This window comes from Triticum aestivum, chromosome 4B (genome assembly GCF_018294505.1).
Source record: "Triticum aestivum cultivar Chinese Spring chromosome 4B, IWGSC CS RefSeq v2.1, whole genome shotgun sequence".
Classification (NCBI taxonomy): domain Eukaryota; kingdom Viridiplantae; phylum Streptophyta; class Magnoliopsida; order Poales; family Poaceae; genus Triticum; species Triticum aestivum.
The window spans coordinates 509,579,694-509,584,125 of record NC_057804.1 but is presented as its reverse complement, the minus strand read 5'-3'; positions in this window follow the sequence as shown (position 1 = coordinate 509,584,125).

Sequence of the window (4,432 nt, the reverse complement as noted above, 5' to 3'; positions counted from 1 at the left end):
TGTACAAACCCAAAATCTTTGATCATCATCAAAGCATACATTCCAACTCCGAGATGCTTACTCCAGTCCTTAAAAGGATCGCTGGAGCTAGCATACCTTTTAGCATCCTTAGGATCGACAAAAAACTTTCTGATTGTATTACATACAACCTTTCCTCACGAAAACTGGTAAGGAAACTCGTTTTGATATCCATCTGCCAGATTTCATAAATACAGCTAATTCTAACATGAATCCGACGGACTTAAGCATCGCTACGGATGAGAAAATCTCATCGTAGTCAACTCCTTGAACTTGTGAAAAACTTTTTGCCACAAGTCGAGCTTCATGGATGGTGACATTACCATCCACGTCCGTCTTCTTCTTAAAGATCCATTTATGTTAATGGCTTGCAGATCATCGGGCAAGTCCACCAAAGTCCATGGATCCGTTCTCGGATTTTATGGCCTCGAGCCATTTATCGGAATCCGGGCCCACCATCGCTTCTCCATAGCTCGTAGGTTCATTGTTGTCTAGCAACATGACCTTCAAGACAGGATTACGTACCACTCTGAAGTAGTACGCATCCTTGTCATCCTACGAGGTTTGGGAGTGACTTGATCCGAAGTTTCATGATTAATATCATAAGCTTCCACTTCAATTGGTGTAGGTGCCACAGGAACAACTCCCTGTGCCCTGTCACACACTAGTTGAAGAGACGGTTCAATAACCTCATCAAGTCTCCACCATCCTCCCACTCAATTCTTTCGAGAGAAACTTTTCCTCGAGAAAGGACCCGATTCTAGAAACAATTCATATTGCTTTCGGATCTGAATTAGGAGGTATACCCAACTGTTTTGGGTTTCCTATGAAGATGCATTTTATCCGCTTTGGGTTCGAGCTTATCAACCTGAAACTTTTTCATATAAGCGTCGCAGCCCCAAACTTTTAAGAAACGACAACTTAGGTTTCTCTAAACCATAATTCATACGGTGTCATCTCAACGGAATTACGTGGTGCCCTATTAAAGTGAATGTGGTTGTCTCTAATGCCTAACCCATGAACGATAGTGGTAATTCGATAAGAGACATCATGGTACGCACCATATCCAATAGGGTGCAACTATGATGTTCGGACACACCATCACATTATGGTGTTCCAGGCGGTATTAATTGCGAAACAATTTCCACAATGTCTTAATTGTGTGCCAAAACTCGTAACTCAGATATTCATCTCTATGACCATATCATAGACATTTTATCCTCTTGTCACAATGATCTGCTACTTCACTCTGAAATTACTTGAACCATTCAATAATTCAGACTTGTGTTTCATCAAGTAAATATTCTCAACATCTACTCGAATCATCTGTGAAGTAAGAACATAACGATATTCACTGCATGCCTCAGCACTCATTGGACTGCACACATCAAAATGTGTTACTTCCAACAAGTTGCTATCTTGTTCCATCTTATTGAAACCGAGGCTTTTCAGTCATCTTGCCTATGTGGTATGATTTGCATATCTCAAGTGATTCAAAATCAAGTTAGTCCGAACGGTCCATTTGCATGGAGCTTCTTCATGCATATATACCAATAGACATGGTTCGCATGTCTCAAACTTTTCAAAAATGAGTGAGTCCAAAGATCCATCAACATGGAGCTTCTTCATGCGTTTTATACCATTATGACTTACATGGCAGTGCCACAAGTAAGTGGTACTATCATTACTATCTTATATCTTTTGGCATGAAAATGTGTATCATTACGATCGAGATTCAATAAACCATTTATTTAGGTGCAAGACCATCGAAGGTATTATTCAAATAAATAGAGTAACCATTATTCTCCTTAAATGAATAACCGTATTGCGATAGACATAATCCAATCATGTCTATGCTCAACGTAAACACCAATCTCGGTGGTAGAGGGAGCGTGCGATGCTTGATCACATCAACCTTGGAAACACTTCCAACACATATCGTCAGCTCACCTTTAGCTAGTCTCCTTTTATTTCGTAGCTTTTATTTCGAGTTACTAACACTTAGCAACCGAACCGGTATCTAATACCCTGGTGCTACTAGGAGTACTAGCAAAGTACACATCAACACAATGTATATCCAATATACTTCTATCGACCTTGCCAGCCTTCTCATCTACCAAGTATCTAGGGTAATGCTGCTCCAGTGGTTGTCCCCTTTATTACAGAAGCACTTAGTCTCGGGTTTGGGTTCAACCTTGGGTTTCTTCACTAGAGCAGCAGCTGATTTGCCGTTTCATGAAGTATCCCTTCTTGCCCTTGCCCTTCTTGAAACTAGTGGTTTCATCAACCATCAACAATTGATGCTCCTTCTTGATTTCTACTTTCGCGGTGTCAAACATCACGAATACCTCAAGGATCATCATATCTATCCCTGATATGTTATAGTTCATCACGAAGCTCTAGCAGCTTGGTGGCAATGACTTTGGAGAAACATCACTATCTCATCTGGAAGATTAACTCCCACTTGATTCAAGTGATTGTTGCACTCAGACAATCTGAGCACAAGCTCAACGATTGAGGTTTTCTCCCTTAGTTTGCAGGCTAAGAAAATCGTCGGAGGTCTTATACCTCTTGACATGGGCACGAGCCTGAAATCCCAATTTCAGCCCTCGAAACATCTCATATGTTCCGCGACGTTTCGAAAAACGTCTTTGGTGCCTCTACTTAAACCATTTAACTGAACTATCACGTAGTTATCAAAACGTGTATGTTCGATGTTCGAAACATCCACAAACGACGTTTGGGGTTCAGCACACTGAGCAGTGCATTAAGGACATAAGCTTTCCACTGTCCGCATAATTGCTACTTTCAACTTTCAAACTATATTTTCTCTAGGAACATATCTAAAACAGTAGAACTATAGAGCGAGCTACGACATAATTTGCAAAAGGTCTTTTGACTATGTTCAGGATAATTAAGTTCATCTTATGGACTCCCACTCAGATAGACATCCCTCTGGTCATCTAAGTGATTACATGATCCGAGTCAACTAGGCCGTGTCCGATCATCACGTGAGACGGACTAGTTAACGTCGGTGAACATCTTCATGTTGATCGTATCTACTATACGACTCATGCTCGACCTTTCGGTCTCCGTGTTCCGAGGCCATGTCTGTACATGCTAGGCTCGTCAAGTTAACCCTAAGTGTTTTCGCTGTGTAAAACTGTCTTACACCCGTTGTATGTGAACGTAAGAATCCATCACACCCGATCATCACGTGGTGCTTAGAAGCGACGAACTGTAGCAACGGTGCACAGTTAGGGGAGAACACTTCTTGAAATTTTGTAAGGGATCATCTTATTTACTACCGTCGTTCTAAGCAAACAAGATGCATAAACATGATAAACATCACATGCAATCAAATAGTGACATGATATGGCCAATATCATTTTGCTCCTTTTGATCTTCATCTTCGGGGCTCCATGATCATCATCGTCACCGGCATGACACCATGATCTCCATCATCATGATCTCCATCATCGTGTCTTCATGAAGTTGTCACGCCAACGACTACTTCTACTTCTATGACTAACGCGTTTAGCAATAAAGTAAAGTAGTTTACATGGCGTTCTTCAATGACACGCAGGTCATACAATAAATAAAGACAACTCCTATGGCTCCTGCCGGTTGTCATACTCATCGACATGCAAGTCGTGAATCCTATTACAAGAACATGATCAATCTCATACATCACATATCATTCATCACATTCTTCTTGGCCATATCACATCACATAGCATACCCTGCAAAAACAAGTTAGACGTCCTCTAATTGTTGTTTGCATGTTTTACGTGGCTGCTATGGGTTTCTAGCAAGAACGTTTCTTACCTACGCAAAACCACAACGTGATATGCCAATTGCTATTTACCCTTCATAAGGACCCTTTTCATCGAATCCGTTCCGACTAAAGTGGGAGAGACTGGCACCCGCTAGCCACCTTATGCACCAAGTGCATGTCAATCGGTGGAACCTGTCTCACGTAAGAGTACGTGTAAGGTCGGTCCGGGCCGCTTCATCCCACAATACCGTCGAAACAAGATTGGACTAGTAACGGTAAGCATATTGAACAACATCAACGCCCACAACTACTTTGTGTTCTACTCGTGCAAAGAATCTACGCAATAGACCTAGCTCATGATGCCACTGTTGGGGAACGTAGCAGAAATTCAAAATTTTCCTACGCGTATCACCAAGATCTATCTATGGAGAGACCAGCAACGAGTAGAAAGGAGAGTGCATCTACATACCCTTGTAGATCGCTAAGCGGAAGCGTTCAAGTGAACGGGGTTGATGGAGTCGTACTCGTCGTGATTCAGATCACCGATGATCAAGTGCCGAACGGACGACACCTCCGCGTTCAACACACGTACAGCCCGGTGACGTCTCCCACGCCTTGATCCAGCAAGGAGAGAGG